This window comes from Lactuca virosa, chromosome 8 (assembly GCF_052849685.1).
Source record: "Lactuca virosa cultivar CGN04683 chromosome 8, Lactuca_virosa_CGN04683_v6, whole genome shotgun sequence".
Classification (NCBI taxonomy): Eukaryota; Viridiplantae; Streptophyta; class Magnoliopsida; order Asterales; family Asteraceae; genus Lactuca; species Lactuca virosa.
The window spans coordinates 283,757,422-283,780,097 of NC_136433.1; the positions used below are offsets into that span (position 1 = coordinate 283,757,422).

The 22,676-nt window shown below is 38.1% G+C and overlaps 1 non-coding gene across 1 annotated transcript; it reads right to left on the reverse strand.

The window, feature by feature from the left end:
* Positions 1 to 19,134: 19,134 nt before the first annotated feature.
* Positions 19,135 to 19,241, reverse strand: LOC145135218 (small nucleolar RNA R71). The gene has a single exon (XR_013719679.1). It is a non-coding gene; the product is annotated as a small nucleolar RNA R71 (small nucleolar RNA).
* Positions 19,242 to 22,676: the final 3,435 nt, after the last annotated feature.

Sequence of the window (22,676 nt, forward strand, 5' to 3'; positions counted from 1 at the left end):
GTCAACAACCATAGATGAATTTGTAGATCCAAAAATGATGTCATCCACATAGATTTGAACTAGCGTGAGATGCTTTCCATTCGATCTTCAGAACAGGGTAGGATCTAGAATTCCTCTTTGGAAACCGGAGCGCTTGAGAAAGTCAGTGAGGGTCTCGTACCATGCGCGATGAGCCTGCTTGAGGCCATAGACTGCCTTCCGAAGTTTGTAGCAGTAGTTTGGAAAGGAGATATTAACAAAACCGGGGGCTGTTGAAGATATACTTCAGTGTCAAGTTCACCATTAAGAAAAGCACTCTTAACATCCATTTGGTAAACTTTGAAGCCTTTGTGAGCAGCATAAGCAAGAAAGATTCTAATGGCTTCTAGACTTGCAACAGGAGCAAAGGTCTCATCGTAGTCGAGCCCTTCAATCTGTGTAAATCCTTTTGCCACCAATCTTGCTTTATTTCGAATAATAACTCCTACGTCATCTAACTTGTTGTGAAATACCCATCTCGTACCGACAATGGGATGATTCTGAGGAGGAGGCATAAGAGTCCACACTTCATTTCTATCGAATTCTGCCAATTCTTCTTGCATGGCTATAATCCAGTCAGCATGCTCTACTGCTTCCTTGATTGATTTGGGTTCAACCATGGATATAAATGCTAAGAAATGACATTCATTTTGAACACTTGCAGCAGAACGAGTCAGTACAGCAGCATTAGGGTTTCCGATTACTTGGTTCGGAGGATGATCCTTTGTCCAGATCTGTAACCTTGGGAGTTCTTTGTTGGGTTTTGAGCATTCTAACACTCCTAAGTGTACATGCAACCCTAAATACCTTGGATCTATTTTTTCTCTATAATACATGCAAATATGATTATCCAAGGTATTATTCTAACTAGCATACCAAAACATTGATACTAGGATAATAAAATAGATAGAATACATACCTTGTTGTTGTTGCTTGACTCCATGAAGCTTGAGAGCCTAGTGCCCCAAGTGTGACACCTCAAATGGTTCACACAACATCATGAACTCTTGGAATAACCATGAGAAGAAGACATACATGTTCAAATCGGCTAGCCCTCAAAATATGTATCACTAGCGCCAATTTCTTGAACTAAAAGGGTTCTTATATAGTGTGGCTATTAGGGTTACACCATGTAACTCATGACTTTTCCCATTCCTTATGCTCCATGGGTTTTAACCTCCATGGAGTATCCATGGATCACCACATGGGTTAAACCCAACATAAAGGAATCTTGGATCATAAGCCCACATATATAAGAATGAATGATTTACACAATCAATCCCCATATATTTAATTAGTCTCTTTTTGATCACTAAATTAAGTCCAAATTAATTCTTGATCAATACTAATTAAATAACATGATTTCATATTAATATATTAGAACTTATAATATATTAATATGTCACAAAATGTCTTTTCCTCATAAACGGTCTATCCAAATGTTCCGATGCCATGCAACCCAAATGGACCATGCCGAGTCGGGTCAAGTACATACCAATTATAGTTATGGACTTAGACACTAATCCAACAGTCTCCCACTTGGATAAGTCTAAAACTATTATTGCGTATGACTTCAGGAACCAACTGGCAATCGTAGCTCTCAAAAGCCGCTGTCGAACTCTGACCTTGTAGATGAACTCTGACCTTTGTCAATGACTTGTCCATTAGATAAGGAATCATATATTCCTCCACTCTAGATATCATATGGACTAAGACATGGATTATAATCATTCTCTCTGTCCATTTGTTGTTTCCCGATTTCCGATTTATGACGATTGACTAATTGAACAAATCAAATCAGTCCAGGCCCAGCCAAGCACTTACATTTGTCATCGCCAAATCATCGAGGGGCCCACAGATATCGCTTTTATCCCGAAGGTAAAAGGAATGGATAAACTTCGACTCATATGGCTTGTTCTACTACTTGTTGAATCATACACAAAGGCACGTTTTATAACACCGAGTTACCGAATGCGTTTTCGTGCAATCAATGTACAACCAACTCATAGTAACAAGTCATATCTCTAGGTTTGAAGAATATAAGATATTATCGTCTCATGATCACTCGTGATAAAATCCATGAAGTGATTCCAATGAGTGCGGGTTGAATCCAATACTCAGAACTTATGAGCACTCATCAGTGTTGTAGCCCCTTGTCCAACATCTTAGACCTCTACAAGCCAACCCATGACAGTCTTGATTCATATCTACTTCCAACATATGACCGACTGTGGATAGTTTGAATAACTTAGTCAATCAGGAACAACGACCTAGTTATTCTGGAAGTCAAAACATGCAAAATGAAACACAATAATAATAGAATCTAATATGGTATCAAAACCTATGAACATAAATAAAACACCTTTTATTTATCACCATATGATTACACATTATTCATTGTATACTGTTTCAGCTATCAACTTTATTCTTGAATTTAAAACAATAGTTGTCCCATGCTCCAAGCATGTACACTATGTTTTCTAAACACTAGTCATGCCATACACCAAGTATGCATACTATGTTTGTCTATGATCTTCACTTTGTGAATTAGATCAATTGAACATAACTCCAATGATCCTCTTTCACAGTCCCAAATCCTTACTGCAAATGCAAGAATTCCAAATTCATGTCATTTACTGAAATCTGTTAGATTCTAAACTTATATGCATTGATCCTCCTATAATGATTATGCACAGAGTCAGAAAGACTTGACAACAACCATTACAGAGCATTCCAAAGGAGATCAGCTCCTTGGAAATATCCTTCTTGCATTAAGTTTCCTAATCTTACACAGATTGAATAATTTCCAACTTTGAAACATTTCCATATTCCATTTTGACTATCACTTCTGAACAAGAGTTGCCTCCTTACAGATTATGTCAATATGGTCCTTCCAGAATTATCACTATACTTCCAACTGTCCTTGAGCAACCAATCTTTGGTAAACCTTAGATTGTCCTCGACAATTGCTTAATCCTTTTAGTCATATCCAGTTCTAGACCTTTTCCCTTCTTAATGCCCCAGGCATTTGGAAAATTTTAGAAAGGATAAATATAGCACATGTAATCGATCCTATATCCGAAGCATATGGGACTCGAGTCATGATGTCTCACATAAAGACTAAACCAGTCTTTTGATATAACATTTCCATTTCTATTTGCCAAGTTCTCATAATTTAGATTATGAAAAGGGATGTCGTAATCATAATCGAATTTTAGAACGCAAATAATGGACCCATATATATAATTTCCTTATGTTGAGTCATTCCAACATGAAATTCATATATATATCCTTGACTAAATACGACTTAAAACCTCAATCTAAGCTTTTAGAATTGAAATGAAGTATAATTTCGTCTCCCTTAATTATAGCAAAACAACTTTTTCAACCCCTGCAGCCTCACGAATTGAAACTTTTGTTTTCTATAATTAACATTGCTAACTTGCAATCTTTATCATAATTATCATGCTCCCACTAACATGATGATTATTAGCATAACACTCATGCTCCCACTAGCTTTGACATGTAATCAGAAATCAGCTGGACTTCTAGAAATCATACTTTATTGACTTTCTTACCAAAGTTCAGATTTCTGATACTAGATTGCTTTGATAAAACTTTATCAATATCATACACCTTATCTTAGATAGCTCACAGGTGTGTCTAAACAATTTTAAGAACTATGAAAAGGGATGTCGTAATCACAGTCTCGATTGTTTATACCTTTACCACTTCTCACAAGTCCATGTTAGTGTGCTGGTTAAAATCTACTTTGAGAATGCAAATATCACAATTGCTACCTAGCTAAAATCTACTTAGTGAAAGCGTTTCCTCACCATCATTTTTCATGAATCGGAGAGAAACCATATGACACTTAGATTTTATGGTGTATGAGTTCCTATCCATATGAATTTTGTCAAAACCATAATCACAAGACAAGGTTACTGACAAATCCACACTTATATGGATTAAACTTGTGCAATCTTAAATTCTTGCCATTTGGCAGCTCAAGGGCCTGCCATTGCTTCCAAGTAGCTGTGCAACCAATTGAGAACTCTCAGAACTCCTATGCAAAGCCAACTTGAATAGGCACAGACATGTCGACACGATAGGTTATAAACCTCAAGTCGTGTGCTAGTGAAGAACTTCAGGTTTTATTCTTGATTAGTTCTTGAGACTTTCAAGACCTTTAAGACTCCCACTGTCCTCTTGACATATAAGACTTTCTTGTCAGATATTCAAGAGATAGTGTGGATTCTAATCAGGACAAACACTTCACACAATTGGCCTTAGTTGGTCTTTGTTTTATCCAAAACATCACAACTTACCAATTTCAAATGTACAAGAGTAGAAAACTTTTACTCTTACATTTGACAAGTGTTTTAAACCTTCTTTAAGACATGTCACTCAAGTTACAATCTTAGAGTATAACTCTAAGAATTGTTTTTGGAACGAAGTATAAATCATCTTCTTGATTTAACCACTTCAACAATTCATAGCTCCTCTTCTTAGCTACCAGAATGCACTTAGAGGATGAATTGTGATAAGGTCTCTTAATCATTAAGATGATTATACAACATGATACTAAAGTACTCTCCCATCTTTTCAGATTTGAGAAACTTTTATCTTTCTGCCTAAGTTGATTCTTCTTATTCGCTCTGCCATACATTGAAACCTTTTCCAATGTCTCAGAATTACACTTAATCTTGTAAGTATAACCATATTTACTGAATTTTAGTAAATAATGACGAATAGTCTTAACGATTATTTGTGGTGGGCTTGATCAGTGCACAAGAATGTGTACTCGATCCTTTACTTGACTCACACATCCATGTGAACAAGTAGTTAGTCTTAATTTTTCCAATGCTTGAAAGTTCTTATTCATCATGCTATACAACTTGCATGATTCCAAGTTTCTATCCAACTGAAACTTAGGTGATGAGAATCTTTCCTTATTTGGTAAATTTAGACACTACCACAAATGAAAGAATCAAATTCATATTTCCACTCTTGCTCTTAATGGAATCTTATAAGCAACAAAAGTTTTCACAAATGCCATTGTAAGGATATTTTAAAATAAATAAAATCAAAAAAAAAATTCTTTTATTTTAAAACTTTGCGGAAAAACTATCCTTACAATGCAAAAGCACATGAAAACTTTGTTGTTATTTATTCCTAAGCAATATATCATAACTCTTAAGAAGTAGCTCAAGAATCCGATATTCAAACTATGCGATAGAAATCCATCTATGCCATCAGATTCAGCATATTCTTTCTTTAAGTTTCTTCACTTTTTCTTTGATTCTTAAAACATCAACATGTGACCCAGTCACATCATGTATCAAGAATCTCAGAATAGAAACTTAGCAGAGTTAGATAGTGAACTTTACCCGAAGTAGAGTCAAACTTATTGACTTTAATATCCTTAGGTAAATTTGGCAGCTTCGCAACCAATGCCCCTTTCTTTGGCAATAGACCCTTGATAATGGGACTATCTCAGACTTAGCCGTTCTCTTTACCATTTGGTCAACCGAGTTGACTATGGCCGATCCCTTTCCATTAGGAAGAGAGAGCTTTACTGGATATCCAATGTCATCATTGTCAATGTCCATAAAGTTTTAGGAAGTTGATCTTAGCAAATAGATAAGATCATTAAGGGTCTTGTCATAGTCTGTTTCATAGGAGTCCCAAAGGAACTCACTATGTGACTTAGAAAGTGATTTATCATCAGCTTCCTCTAGACTTTGACACCCAACTCTCCCGGCTTGTCAATATGTGACTACATCTCCAAGATGTGATCACACATAGACCTTTGCTTGCCAATAGGGCTTGAGTGACCTTAAACTTTTCAGGAACTTGTGGGTTAGGGAGAATAATTGGAGGAGGTGAAAGAAGTATGATTTCCATGGGACATCATCTTCATTTAGGAAAGCTTGTTTCAAGAGATTTGGGAAGATCATCTTTTGGGAGATATTCAAGAGATTTGATTTAAAGTCCTTAATATAACACCCAATATGAAATATTAAGGCTAGGACCCAACAACCTATTTATAACTGGAAGAGGGATGCCGTAATCCAAGTTATAAAATAGTTGAAGGTAGGTAAATGACGATTTACCAATTTCCACCATGAAAAACGAAATATAATTAAGTTTTAATTGGATTTGAAACTCCTAGATCTTTTGAGATACATTGAACTTTCAATGGCATGTTTGAATCTCGATTGTGCCCTCTCAAGTTGGTGACTGGGATGCCGAGGATCACAAACAAGGTGTGAATAACCATGCAAATTAACTTGGTACCCTTAACTTTATCACCTAATCGATGTGTCGGTTAACCACACACGCTCCACCGATCTATAGTAGAGTCAAGTTACCCTTTGCCACTCTTACTAGTCCTTATTAGTGTGCCGGTTAACCACACATGCTCCACTAATGACTTGGTAAGGTACAAAGTGTAATTTCATGGGTTAGCACCTTTTCACATTTTCCTAAGTAACTAAGATTGGGAATGTATAAGTGTTTAGTTACTTAGTATTTATCATTAATACTTTTAATGAAGGGAGAATTATAGTCCTTTCCTACCCGTTCGGCTAACGACCCTCCACCAGTCAAGGAAGCGGTGGGTGAGAGTGGACACGCATTAAACTGCCATTTTATAGGCAGTAACCTTATACCCCCCTTATAGACCGAATTCGTGAATGAGGCCTATTAACGGTAAGATTGACTTTATCTTATACATATCTATATAATTAAAATTATAACAATAGTATAAGGGTTTGAATTTTAACTTTTAAAATTCTAAGGGCTAACTTGGAATTAAAGTATTCATAAGTGAAACTTTTCAAATTCCAAAACTTGAGGGCAAGTTTTGAAACTATTCAAAACTAATTAATTCCATAACTTATGTGTTTAAATTAGTTTTAATTAAAAAACTCTTCAAGTTCCATAACTTGAGGACAAGTTATGGAAGACTTTAAACTAATAAAAGAATGTAACTTTTCTTTATTTTGTAACTTATGGAATTAATTAAGGTTACACATTTTATTACTTAATGAAGTGACTCTTGAACCTCCATAACTTGAGGACAAGACTCTTCATTTTTGTAACCATTGCCAACTTTTATGAGTTTTATGAAACTTAAATGTGACTTTTCATATAACTTGAGGACAAGTTACAAAAACACATTTTAGAATCAAATCTTAGATTAAAATGGATTGAAAACACATAATCAATTAACTTTTCTATTAATCTAAGCAACTCATAAGAACAAGATAATTCAAATCAAACTTTTTCATGTAATTAGCCTAATCACTAAACTAATACAAAACATGAATCTATTGACAATTATCTTTGAAATTGGATTAGTATGAACATTACCACATCAAAAACAAGTTTATAAGTTCAAAAACATCTTAGGGTAATGTTTCTAGTCCATTTCTAGCCAAAAAACTCGAAAATATGCTGTCTGGGGCTCCTACTCGTCGAGTGTATCAACCTACTCGCCGAGTAGGATGATTTTCTTCATGGACTCGGCGAGTTCATCAGTGGACTCGGCGAGTCCAGTGCCCAGAATGCCCGAAATTCGACTTTTTCAGCATTTTTCAGCAATTTGCATCAAGTATAATTGAAAACAAGCCTAGGCTCTGATAGCACTGTTGGGTTTTGAGCATTCTAACACTCCTAAGTGTACATGCAACCCTAAATACCTTGGATCTATGTTTTCTCTATAATACATGCAAATATGATTATCCAAGGTATTATCCTAACTAGCATACCAAAACATTGATACTAGGATAATAAAATAGATAGAATACATACCTTGTTGTTGTTGCTTGACTCCATGAAGCTTGAGAGCCTAGTTCCCCAAGTGTGACACCTCAAATGGTTCACACAACATCATGAACTCTTGGAATTACCATGAGAAGAAGACATACATGTTCAAATCGGCTAGCCCTCAAAATATGTATCACTAGCGCCAATTTCTTGAACTAAAAGGGTTCTTATATAGTGTGGCTATTAGGGTTACACCATGTAACTCATGACTTTTCCCATTCCTTATGCTCCATGGGTTTTAACCTCCATGGAGTATCCATGGATCACCACATGGGTTAAACCCAACATAAAGAAATCTTGGATCATAAGCCCACATATATAAGAATGAATGATTTACACAATCAATCCCCATATATTTAATTAGTCTCTTTTTGATCACTAAATTAAGTCCAAATTAATTCTTGATCAATACTAATTAAATAACATGATTTCATATTAATATATTAGAACTTATAATATATTAATATGTCACAAAATGTCTTTTCCTCATAAACGGTCTATCCAAATGTTCCGATGCCATGCAACCCAAATGGACCATGCCGAGTCGGGTCAAGTACATACCAATTATAGTTATGGACTTAGACACTAATCCAACATTCTTGTGTAGTAGTCGATCCAATATAAACAGTAGGATTGAGTTGCTCCCCCTGAATGGTTTGAATATGAGGATGATGCTCCCCTGAACTTCTGAACCGGAGAGGTTGACATCATCATCAGAAGGGAACTCAAAGAAATTTTCATTTTCATCGATGTTGATAGGATTCGAATCGTCGAAATCAGGAGGTGCATCTTGGAAACCATCCACATTTGATTCAAGAAAGGGATGAGCATTCTCCCCCTCAAACCTGATAAGGTTGAAACGGTTCGGAATCAAATGGAGGGAGGCTTGGGATTGGACCGGAGACATTATGAGAGACAGGAGCTTCCGAAGGAGAGATTGGAGTGGAGATTGGCCTTGTTTGAGATTCCGAATCAAGGGCTGTTTCGGAAGGTCCAAAGAGAGTTTCAAAATCAACTTCAAGAATTGTTTGCGGGTTCGGACATCCTGGCGGTGGAGCATCGGACTCCATAATGTGAGTTGTAACATGAGTTTGGCCAGAATTCCGAACAAAGTTGTCATCGAAAGTAACATCAAAGCTTTGTTCCAGAACACGAGTTCTCCGATTAAGAAATCTGTAAGCCTTTGATTTAGAAGAGTACCCAAGGAAGATGGCTTCATCAACTTTAGGTTGGAACTTGGTAAGCTGATCACGGTTGTTCTTGAAAAAGCATCTGCATACAAAAATGTGAAGAAACAAGATTGTTGGCTTCCGACCATTCATTGCTTCGTACGGTGTCATGTTGAGGCGTCGATTGATGATACTCCGATTTTGAGTGAAGCAGGCAGTTGATACGGCTTCATCCCAGAGGTAGAGTGGTAGATTTGCGAAGTTTAACATGGATCGAGCAGCTTCAACAAGAAATCTATTGCGCCTTTCAACTACGTCGTTCTGTTGTGGAGTGTAAGGAGCTGAGAAGTTGCGGTCAATTCCTTTCTCGGTGAGGAATTTCTCAATGGTGGAATTAGTAAATTCCGAGCCATTGTCACTTTGGATTCTTCTAACTGGGAGTTTGATAAGAACTTCTATTCCTTTGATAAAATTGATGAGCTCAGAGGCTGTTTCGGATTTCAGCCTTAGGAAGAAGACCCAAGTGAACCTTGTAAAGTCATCGACAATCACAAGAATGTATTTCTTATGATGAAGACTTTCTACAGTGGATGGTCAACAAAGATCAATATGTAGAATCTCCAATGGTTTCGAGATTGATTTTTCGATGATAACCGGATGACTCTTCTTCGATTGCTTTCCACACTCACAAGCAGCACATAAATGATCATTTTCAAATTTGAGAAGAGGTAAACCTCTCACCATTTTACCAGATACGAGATCATTCATGTACTGAAAGTTCAGATGAGCGAGTCTTTGGTGCCATAACCAACTGACGTCAAGAACGGCTTTGGAGAGAAGGCAGAGTTGCGGTTTGCCAATAATCATGTTGATGTCGAGTGGGTACATGTTCTTGTTGCGAATAGACTTGATTAAACAACTTTGTGTTTCCTGGTGGTACTTTTTGAGTTCTTTGGAAACAGACAGAAGGTTAATGTCTTTTCATCTATCCAGTAGTCATATTCAATGACTTGAGGGTTGCAAATAGTTTTCTTCGGACCATTGACATCCGGAGCGTTGGAAACAGGTGTAACCTCCGGAACTGTTGTTTCATCAATATGAGATTTGACTTTCCACACAAAATTTTGCTTTGAAGATTTCGAAAATTTTGTTTTCTTAGCAGTTTTTGATTTGCTTGATGACACATTGGTTTTCGAAAGATTGGATTTAAAAATCGTGCCATCAGATTTAGCAATGAAAACAGATGAAACAGTCTGAGGAGAAGTGTTTTGGATAGTCATGGCATTTACAAGAGATTTAGGCTGAGTAGTACTGACTACTTTTTTGGGTTCTACAGGACTGAGATAATCAGAAGGTCTCTTGAGGATCTTAGTGGGTGTGAAGGAGTTTTGACTATGGGTTGATGAATGAGAATTCTGAGATACACTCTTTTTGGAGTTTTCATGGAACCTAGAATTTTGTCTAGTCTTAACTTCCTTTTTATGTGCATTTCCAACTTCTACTTTAGAATCTACAATATCATTCCTATTTAGCATTGGTTTTCTCTTAGGGTGAAACGAGGATTTTCAGGTTTGTCCTGCAGATGGATTACTAAACTCGGGATTAACGGGAACCAATTTTGTTTTTGAGATGACTAAGGAATCCGATTCGAAAGAATCAGAGGAGACACAACTTGAATTTTCAACTTTATCATCTAAGGATGCCCATACAAACTCAGAGGTAACAGTTTCAGTTGTCACCGAAATGATTTCTTCAACAACACAGTTGTTCTGAGGATTATGCTTAGGAACGTAATCTACGCAATTTGAAACACTGTGATGAAATTTCATGGTCCGATTCAGGTCCAAGTTTATCAGAGGCGGAAGAGGTGTGGAATTGGGACACTTGACAACAATTGGTTGAAACTCAGGAGTTAAGGACGCAAAGTGGTATGTGGTCTCATGAAGAGGTGACAAGGGAGAAACAGGGGTGTCCGAATGTTTGATGTTCGAAACCTCTCCCATAAATGTCAGATTTTGCAATTCCTTCAAGGGACGAGCAATTGGTTTCGGAAACTCGCTTCCGAGACCAGGTGCTTTAGACCATGGATGACGAAAATTATGAGTCATCCGTTCGTTTTCTTCAAGCATGTCTATAGAATTATGCAAAGCATCTATCTTGGCATTGAGACGTTTGTTATCAGAAATCAAGACATTTCTTTCAGAATAAGTGATTTCACATTTGTCTTTTAAAATGATACATTCATCTTTTGACATTACAAGCTCACGCTCTAAAGACTCGATTTTCAATTTTTTATCCTCAAAACGTAACCTAAGACGATTTAACTCACACTCCTTATTCTCACTGGCTTTTATGGCCGAATCATAGGCTTTATTGATGGTGCTCATATCTGTTTGGATCTGGGTTAGATAAGGTTCACAGAGAGACAAATTAAAATTATTATCAGTAATCATAGATTTTACATGCTGAACGATGCTTCGACCAGGTGGATCGTTGGTGGCCATGTAGCAGTAGTGTGGTTCAGCAACATCATCTTCATCTTCTGACCCATATGACCAATACCCTTCATCACATTCAACAGTTTGTCTTGCCATCAAGCACATGTTTCTTCCAGTTACCATGTCATCATCATCTTTAGATGACCAATATCCTTCAACATCCCTTGATACAGTTGTTACGAAGGCTTTTTCACTTTCATCCATCTCTTGAGCTTTTCGGACGTAATAAACAGAGTCCTTGATCTTTGGTTTTTGCGGAGCATCAGCCAGGCAATCTTTAGCAAAGTGGTTTGCATGTCCACACTTGTGACACACAATTTTTGGTTTTTCAGATTTAGGATTCTGCGAAGGTTCCGGAGTAGAATTTGGCTTAATGATGTTTGGTTTGTATGCGGGAGGATTTTCTGAAGTCGGTTGTGGTTCCGGAGCTGAGTATGGTTGAGGATTGTTTTGGTGAGGAGCAAGGAACCGATTTTGGTATGGTTTGTAGGAGGGATTGAAAGGACGTTTGTATTTCATGGAGAGTAGAGAAAACTGTTGTTGGAAACGGTGTTCTTAATCTATGGCTTCAGAATCATCAACAGGATAATTTTGTGTGGGTAAGATGGGTACGGAGGATTGAACAGATGGAACAATGGGTTTGAAAAGATTCGAAGTGGATGAGTTCGGAATGGTTGGTTCAAATGAACTGACAAGAGCAAGAGGGCCTCCGGAGAGTTCCCTTATGGTCTGAGCAACATTAGACTCGTGTCCTTGAAGTTCATCAAAAAGTTGATAGAGCTTCAATTTTTTAAAGAACCATTGCTTTGGAGACAAGATTTCACATTTCCCCATCCTTTGCCGAGACTATTTATGAATTTGAGATTGTACTCCAAAGGAGTTCGGACAATCCCATGAGTAGTTATATTGTTGACCACAATTCGGTAACGGTTAGAGGCTTAGGCTACTGATTCACCAGGAGCGGTAGTGAAGGTATCAAAATCATTGACAACTGAGGTGAGACGCTTGTCTTTCATATTTTCCGAACCTTCAATCAGGTCTTGAAGAGTGTCCCAAATCTCTTTTGATGATTTGCACAACTTGATGTGTTCAAAGAGTGAAGGAGGAACACCAAACACCATTTCTGAGAAGGCAACTTGATCAGCATGCAACTTCTCAATATCATCTTCAGTTAGAGGAGCTGGATGAGTATCATCTTGACCCATAAGCTAAGCAACAACATCTCTCACAACTGTTCTTACAGGAACATGAGGACCTTCTTTGACGGATCTCCAAATTTCTTCACCTTTCTCTTTGGCAAGTAAAAATCTTTCCATTCTAACTTTCCAGTGACCATATTCTTCCACAACTATCAATGGGGCACGCGTAGGGCCAACCACACTATTTGCGATTTGCATTGAAATCATTTGTTGAGGATTAGAAGCAGCCATTGAAGTTAAGATATCTTCAAGCAAAAGTGGTATATAGAAGAACTTTTATCCTTAACACAGAAATGGTTGAAATACCAAGGTAATTTCAAACCAACTATAATCTGATCTTATGGATTCAAAGGACAACCACTCAAGCTCTGACACCAATTGAGAGAACAAATAGATCGGATGCGCAGGGACAAGGTTTGAAAACTCAAACCTTGAGTGAATGCTTAAGATCAATGTCTGCTTACTAATAAATGTTCTAGTCAAGCCTGGATAGACCAGTCAAGTCTGAGTTAATGCATTCAACAAATGATCAAGCCATAAATGAAGAATGAGAATAAAAGATCAAAGTAAAGTTAATAAATGAAGAACAAGAAGAATGTTTGAAAGATAATTGAAGTAACTTAGTAAATGCCAAAAATGAGTGAATGATCTGTCTCTTAACATTGCATTGAAAGCTCCTATAAATAGGAGTGTGTAAAACATGGTACAAACCAATAAACATACATAGGACAGGATAAAAGGAATGATTCTTACATGCTGATTGTCCAAGTTGACAAACATACTAAGTCCTATGAAATGTCTAATCATGCAAAAAGACAAAAGTAATTAATACACAAAGAGACAAAAAAATAGTGACTCCGGATCATTATACATTCCGGACATAACGTCCATTCCGGAATGTCTTCACTTCTAAACTTCTCATCTTACTACTCTCCAAGTCCAGACAGATTTCGAACTACTCTTCACTTCAGAACACTTGCTGACTTCGGAATTGACGTTTGGACTTATGATTGCTAGAGGTTCACTTTCAGGTTCCAACAATCTCCCCCTAAGTGAACTTAGCAATCCAGTCAGCTTATATGACTTCTTCCTTGATGAAGGTGTAGGCTCTGAACAACCATTCTCTGACTTCAATGTACCAGGTCAGTTGACTTACAAACTTTTCTTTGACCTGTTTCGGAGCTTTAGACTTGGATGCATGAGAAATTAACTTCCGAAGGGCTTTGGTAGGAACTAGGTGTTTGTTAAGGACTAGGAAAAAATCCTTCTTGTTTGTCTTCCTGGTTGTGTAGACAAACCCTAGAACCGGGTCATCGATTGGACCATCTGCAAGCAATTCAGCTTCCGGAAGAACAAAGTTGATTTTCGCAACAAAGTCTTCAGTTCTGTATAAGTGGGCCAACTCATTGTTGCATCTGCAAAACTCCGCGACATAGTCCTTGAGGAAACTCAGAGCAGCATGGTAAGCACCCATGTTGATATCATTGTTTTGAATTCCTCGTAAGTGAGCAGCCAATGTAAGAATGTCATTCAGATTCATCGAAGGAAATCAGCGTCAGTGATGGTCCGGTAAGTTGGTTTGTTCCGGAAGATGTGGAATCGAAATAATGTGAAGTTGAGTTCGAACTTCACTAAGATTTTTCTTGCAAATCGATGGACTTTGGTAATTCTTTTCCTTGTCCACACTTCCTTAAGAGGTTGTTCATTTTTGGTGTAGAATGTTTCAAGTCTTTCACGCTCAGTCCGGAGGATAACTTTCGGATCGTCATTGGGGTGAAGAGGAGCGAATTTGATGTAGTATTTGCTGTATGGAGAGAGAGGAAGATCGAGCTGTTCGGAGTCATTTGTCGGAACATTGTAATACATGAAAGGAATGATTTCATGATCACGGAGAATGCCTTCACGACATAGAGGAGATATTCCACGCATCGGGTCAGGATTATCCTTGAGAGCTTAGATCCGGATGCTGTCCTCTAATGCCTTGTTAATTTCCTCCTGAGACCATCCTTGTTTTTTATTTAGAGGAGGTCCGGAGTTGAGGACTTGTTGTTCGGCTGTCATAGGTTGTTTGCCTTTGTTTTTCTTTAATGCAGACATGATGAACTGCATGTTCTCATCAACAACAAATTTTGGAGTAGGGTTCGGAAGAGGTTCTTCCGGAATGTCATCCGGGATCCGGAGTGGAGAAACTTGGTCTAAAGGAGCGATCTTTGGAGCCGGAATAGGAGGAAGCATTGAGGGAGTGGCTCGGAGGGCTTGGGCTGTGAGAAGTGATTTCGCTTTGGCCATTTGAATTGCCCTTTGGAGAACGTCACGCAAAGAGGATGGCCAAGAGACTGCGGACCGTATTCTCTTTTATTCCTCTGTCATCACCTTTGGAAAGAGCTTGGTTGGAGCCTCGAGACCAAGAACTCCATTCGTAACGTACTTCTCTTCATCACTATCTTCATCATTATCAGAGTTCTTTCCTAGAAGTCCGGAAACAACATGGACTTCATCATCGGAATTAAGATCTTCATTTCGGAGTTGAAAAACCAAGGCAGGCTTCCATGGTTGACTTGGACCTTCTCCCCCTCTTGCATCGGTGGCTTTCGGAACCGGTGCAAGTAGCAAGGAGTCATTCATATCATCAAAATTGGTGAACACTTTTTGAAGGCTCGTGTTGACGAGTAAGCGCAGCATATGCTTCAGAAGTGGGTGCTTGAGCAGCGAAATGATCGAATTCATTTCCTTTTTGAATTCAATAGAATTTGTTTCTTGGATTCAACTTTTTTTATTGCTCCAATTTCGTCCAACATATTGATTTTTTAATCGTTTTTTTAATTAATTTTATCTTAAACCATTTCTTTTTTATTTTAAACCAATTAATTCTTTTTTTAAAACCAATTTTTTTTTAATTAAAACCAATTATTTTTTTAACACCAATTTTAGCCCCATGGTTCATGACTTCATTCTTCTTGCTGATTATGAGTGAAGATACAGTTCGTTCAGAGATTATTATTTTTGTGTCTCACTTCTACCGAGCTACTCGCATTTTTACTCCCTTCGGACTATTTTTATATGGTCTCGGACCATTATTTGGGAGTTCGGGTTTGTATTTCGGTTTTCGGCTTTACTTTGGTTTAGCATTATGATTTTTCAGCAGCGGATTTTATGATATATTCTACAGTGTTTGTTCAGTTCGGCAATACATCACCAAGTCTACCCATGACCGAAAAATAATATCCTCGTTTTTACGGGTAGATGCTCACATCAAGGGGAGCCTGCGATGCTCCATCATATCCGACGTATTTTCTTTCCCGGTTTCATGATTATTTTTTGTCTTTATTGCATGGTCGATCAAAAATAGGGGGAGAATCATGAGCATCCATTTTGGTTTATTATTGGAGTTTTGAGTTAGAGACATTTGAAGACGGAGATCGATTTAGTATTGTGATGTGGCACTGATTTTTGATCTTCATAGATCGAATTTTTGGCACTACTAGATGGTTCTTCGGATTATGATTGTTTATCCTCAGACTCAACACTTTGGGATGTCTCATTTGTGTTTGCATCCGGTTCAGATCTTATGATTGCTTGTGTTTGGATTTGCGATATTTTGAACACGATGATTTTTTTAGCGATGCGGCGTGACACTTATTTTTGATCTTAAGATCAAATTTTTGGCATTGCTAGACCATGTCTTCGGATTCACATTATTTATCATTCGGACTTTATTTTTGGATGCTTCACATTTTCAACAGGTTATTCTTCAGAGATTATTTGGTGCATTATCATTCGATTTCGGAATATTGAAGACGTTATGTGATTCGAGATTGTACTCTTCGGTTCTACAGTCGAGGGGGAGACTGTGAACATGATTAGTTGTTGGGGACTGATCACATTCGAAGATTGGAATTTCATACTTTTATTCAAAGATTTGGGTTTCTCTGTTTGTTCCTTGATGCTAGTGATTCCATTGCCAGATTCCGAGATCACGACAGCTTCATCACTTCTGAGACGCTTCAGCACCAGACCCACCGGACCTACCTGTCGGATGTTCTGCCTTTTATCACTGCTTTAGCCTCACCATTTTCGAGCATTTAGGGGGAGATTGTTGGAGCATGAAAATGCTATACAATGTTGAGTGTTTATTAGGTTAGAATATTCCCTTGTATGAAAAGCATATTCCCTCCACTAGTATATACAGTGGAGGTGATGGTCATTTTATTGTAAGAGTGCACTATGTAGACTTTGTAATTTAGAGAGAGTGTGGTGGGATCTCTCCCACCATGGGAGAGTTATCTCTCCCAACCCATGAGTGTTCTTGTAATATTTTATATCTCTATCTATTTACTATAGTTTTTACTCACATATCTTGTTCATCATGTTCATACACGATTATCTTCTTGGTAATATCTTCCGCACCGATCCAATCGATAAAATGGGAACCTACAGAGTCTTCACTTAGTACAAGGATATGTGCACGATTTCCTATGCTAAGAGTATTTGCAACTGAAACTGAATAGAGAACGTTTTGGTTGTGATTCACACTTGCCATTTAGAACAAGTGATACTAGTTTGAAACTAAAAAAAAATTCTTTGTGAAATTTTTTCTAAGTCTCAAAGTCGGTTACATGAGCTTTGATACCAACTAAAGAAGTGAGAAAAAAAAATTCAGTATCCCAGACTTGAAGAGTCCAAGTGTTGAAAATACTGAAATGGAGTTTCAGAATCGTCAAGTGGCAAATAATGCGGAAAATAGAGTTTTGAATCAACCAAACTTATGATAAAAGAATTTTTATGTTCAAGATCAATGATTCAAAAGTATCCCATATTCATAAAGATTTAGTTACAAGTGTTTGAATGGTATACACACTAAAACACTCAAATGGCTCTCTAAAATTTAGTCTAAACAGCAAATGAGCAGAATGAGCAGGAAGAAGTAGGAACTGAGCAACTTTATAATGGAGCCCAAGGGGCCTATTATAGGTTTGGAAAAGCCCATGACATGGATTGACCAATCAGGTGTTGACATGTCATCATGACTTAGTCATCAGTTGACACCTTTGCCCTACTTAACGGAGAATGGATCGAATATTTCAATTCCATTAGTATTTCGCTAGGGTTCCATCCAAATTTTGAGTCTTTATTTCTCTTGAGCCTTCTTGATGAGCATCATGTTGCTCCATTTTCTTCTAAGATGTTATCAATTTACAGAAGTGTCATTGATCAAGTTGAGTTGTTTCTTCAATGTTGGAGTGTGTCTTGAGCTTAAAGATGTACAACCGTATGTACATGATGGACCATGGAGTAACTGCATGTGTCATTATGATTTTGGACGTGCCATAATTGTACATGATGTGCCAAGTGCAATCTTGTTGAGCCATCAACGTGATCATATTGATCCATTGACTTGAGATGAGCTACCAATATTCATGTTGAGCCATCAACGTCTTGATGCTCCACATATGATCTAGATGGTCCAACTTCCTTTCAGAAAGTGCTCCATGTAAGCTTCAAGTGCTCCATGTTAACTTCAAGTGCTCCAACATCTGATTTTAAAGACACTTGTTGAATCTTCAGGATTTTTCCAACCTGAAATTTTCTAATAAAATTTGATAAAGAGATATAGACTTAGACTCAACTTATTTCAAGTAACAATCACATACAAATATTTTCAACCAATCTTTTTTATATTAGTTAATGATATAGATAAGTATAGAATAGATAACATATCTGATATCCTTGTGATGAGGATCGGTTCTTAGTATAGATTAGACGCAATCCCTTCAATCAAGGGATATACTTGTATAGATTAGTATATAATCTGCATTAGGGTAAACTCTAATTTAGAGAGTTCGTCTTTGTGACCGTCTTTATGACAACCCGTCTTCTTGGTGAAGACAAACCCTTTCTTGGAGAAAGACAATTTGGAGAACTCCCCGTGTTATTTACTTTCTGTTCTTTTATTTCTTATATTAGTTTACTTTTGTTCTTTATACTTGACGTGTATCTGATCGATACAAACGTTCAAAAAGCAAGGTTGAAGAGATGACATACATTATGAGAATAATAATGGGAGACTACAAGAAAACGATACATGAAGAACTTGGGTCAGGTCTAGTTCCACCCGTGATACCAGTCGAGAGAAGTTTTGAGCTCAAGCTACACATTCTATCCATGCTCAAGGACATACCTTTCGTCGGGAAAGAATATGAAGATGCTTTCACGCACATTGATGAAGTCAAAGATATTGCAAACTACTTTCATGTCCCTAATGTGCCAAGTGAATCCATTTTACTAATGATTCTTCTGTTCACATTTACTGGTGAAGCAAAGGTGTGGTTAAAATATCTTGCACCCGGATCCATTACTACATGAGCTACTCTTTGTGATGCTTTCATAAAGCAATTTAGTCCACCTTCAAATATTTCAAAGCTCGAAAAAAAGATTTCTAACTTTCAACAAGAGGTGGGAGAGTCCATATATGAGGCTTGGGAGAGATACAAGGGCTTCCTTAGAAGTTGCCATCAACATGATTTGAAAGTTCAACAAGAATTTTCCATCTTCTATGATGGAGTGAATGTAATTAGTATACAACTTCTTGACTCACAAGGGCCTGTGACAAAGAAGGAGTTGGCAACAATAAAAGAATTAATTGAAGAATTTGCAAAGCACTCACATGATTACCACAATCCACGAGATGATGTTACAAGAGGAAAAGGAAATGGATGGAATGAGAACTTGGCAGCAATCATATCTAAACTAGATTCTATGGATAGGCGAATGACAAAGTTAGATCAACCCATTCATGCCATAAGAGTTGGTTGTGATAATTGTAGTGGTCCACATTTGACCAAGGATTGCGATTTAGATGAAAATGTGAACAAGAAGGTGTAAGTGTTCTACTCAAGTGGTGATAAATATGATGAATATTGGAGGAATCCCAAGAAGGAGTGGTTACCATACGAAGATTACAAGAAACAAAAGGATGAGAAGTATAGACAAACAGGAATGGTTTCTATCAAAAAGAGCAACCACCACCTGAAAAGAAGATAGATTTCGATTCGGTACTTCATAGATTTATGGAAGCATCAGAAAAGAGACATGATACTACTAATGCCAATGTGAGAAATCATCAAGCTTCTATCAAAAACGTGGAGACTCAACTTGGGCAATTGACCATACTTGTCAATGAAAGGTTGCCACCCAAAGTCACAACGTCATTTCATGGCAATCTACACCATGGAAGAGGTTTATTCTGAGCCAATAATGACTCATGAAGCAGCTATAAGTCAATCCAAGTCGTGTGCGGAAGAAGAAAAGCCTGGAGCCAAAAGATCAAATAGTGAATTTCTCTTTGATGCTTCACCACGTCGTGGTGATATGACCACGTCGTAGTCTCGAGCTGAATAAAAATTTTCTCTTCTCAATTCGTTTCAGCCACCTTTGCCATTCCCATCTGTTAAAACAATGTTTTAGTAGGATCGATTGATTCTTAACAGAAAAGCAATAAACGACGTAATAAAGAACACAAGAATGGTTTAACTGATGTTGAATGATTAAACTTTAACACCTCAGAAGAGCTCGATTAAGAACTTCGACTATAGAGGTGGTTAGGGTTACAAAGCAATAATTATGATAATCACGACCGTATCTAAGATATATATGCATGCACCATTTATATCTTAACCCTAATCAATAATCACGGATGGACAGGCCCAATCCGGATATACAAAAGACAGCCCATGACGCAACATCAAATACCCAACAATCTGCCCCTTTGTGTCCATGGAGCCGAGAGCTTAGTTCGGTTGAACTATAGAAGACTTCTTAACTGTCTTGAACACCTTCGGTATAACGGCCAGTAGATTGTGACGAAAAGTGATCTACCACCGAAGCATGTCAGTAAAGTTCTTCTTATCCGACTCCGAGTTCTGCTTGCACCGATGTATAATGTTGATGATGTGCTCCAAGCAGTCGGTTGAGAACAGATGCTTATCCAAAATAGCGAAAAGAAATATGTTGGCTTCGCCTTTTGTGAACATCACTGTAAGATGTGTGGAATCAATTCGGCCCATTTGCATCGTGTTTACATCTCCAGGCTTTCCAGTTGGCTTTGCAGTTGGTTTCTTCTTCAAAACCTTAGCAATCTCCTGATCCATTTTAGCGACTTCATAGAAATAGGAGGCCAACATCCTCTTCAGATGATCCAGGATCGGCTCATACTCCGTCGCATTAGTGAGCAAAATGTTGTACAACAGGATCCAATCATGAGGATTCAAGTTGGGAAGATCTGCCAGGGATATCACAGACACCGAGTTGTCTGAACCTCGAGTGATTTTGAAACTGACGTTAACAAACTTCCCTGCAGGCGAAGGTTTGAGTACTTTGACTGTGGAGATCTTCTGGGCACTCCAAGTCAGATACTGAGGTTGACCGAACTTGAGATAAAAATCGATAAGTTCACGGTCAACTTGAGGATGAGGCGAGGGAACTTGGACTGTTGAATCGAAACAGTGAAAAATAAATGCCTTTCGTGTTATAGGCATATCGAATTGTGAGTCCTTCGTATTCTCACAATCAAAGGAAGCTACAGGTTTCAGCCAGTACATGCTTGGAAACTCTATTGCTTCTTTGATGAGCGTCTCCCTAGTCCAAGGAGGAAACAAGGCCTTTTTACAAACTAAGGCATCTTGCCTTTCCTTGTTCTTTCGCTCCCTCTCCTCAGCTTTCTTCGAAACACGAAGAGCTTCATCGACCTCCTTATCCTTTTTCTTTCGTTTCAAGGGCTTGGCAATTATTTCATCTTCCTCACTATCATCAGTAGGAACTCTCTCCTTTTCTTGAGTACCAGAACCCAAAGCTTCATTACCCTTCGGTTCTATTTTAACAGTCACCTTCGGTTGAGTTGGGTGAGCACCTTCTCCCCCTTGTTTTGGAGGTACGAACCTCTCCAAAACACCCTTCATCTCATGTAGAAGTTCAACTGCAGGAAGGAGCTTAGAGATGAGATGATTACGGATCGTCAATGTCAAAATCGGATCATGAGCACTAATGAGGTTGTGTAGCATGTTCTGAACATCACCAACACAACTCCGAAATACAGCACGTTCAGTTTTTAATAATGAAATTTCCCGTTCAGCTTGAGCCAGTTGAACCTTCTGCACTGCAACAGCAGTGGTTTGACGAGCAAGATCCTCCCTTAAGGTGTTCTCCTTTGCTAAATCAGCATGGAGCTTTTCAAGATGAGAATTCACTAAGCTAAGAAGTGAATTGTTCTCAGTGTGAATCTCAGAGCGAACATTCTCAAACTTCACTTGCTCCTCTTGTAGTGACTTCGAAAGAGAATCAACCGATGCATTCACTTTCGCTATATTTGTATCAGCATGACATTTAAGTGATTCAAGAAAAATCTATGAATTGTGAAGGAGTTCTGCAACATCGGTAGAAGCCTGCTGACACTTAGAGGTGGATGCTTCAACCGCCTTAGTGGATTTATCAATCGCACCTGTATATTCCTCTAAGGCAGTATCCAGAAAGGCCTTCAACACAACATCATTATAACTTGAAGAAGAAGCGATCAGTCGATCAAGCTTCTCATCAAGAGTGTGTATTTGTTGTCTTGTTGCCGGAGCGTCTTCATCGTCATCAGTAGGGAGTCGATAAGGACTATAATAATTGGAGTCAAACTCAAGATTGTCATTGCCAAGAGTAGCACCAGAATCAGTTGATGCGGAGGGTGAAACAGGAGGTTCGGTTTCAGTATGCGCCCCCGTATCAGATACGTTGACGTTTACTGGAGGTTCGGTTGTAGTGGTAAAGATAGGAGTAGTTGTGGTAGTTGCTTAGGAAAAGATTGGAGTAGGTATAGGAGTGGTAGAGGTTGGAACTCTACTAACTGGTGGTGGTGGTGATACAGTGGTGGTGGTTTGAGTTGGAGGAGTTGGTGGAATTGGAGCAACCGAAACTGGTAC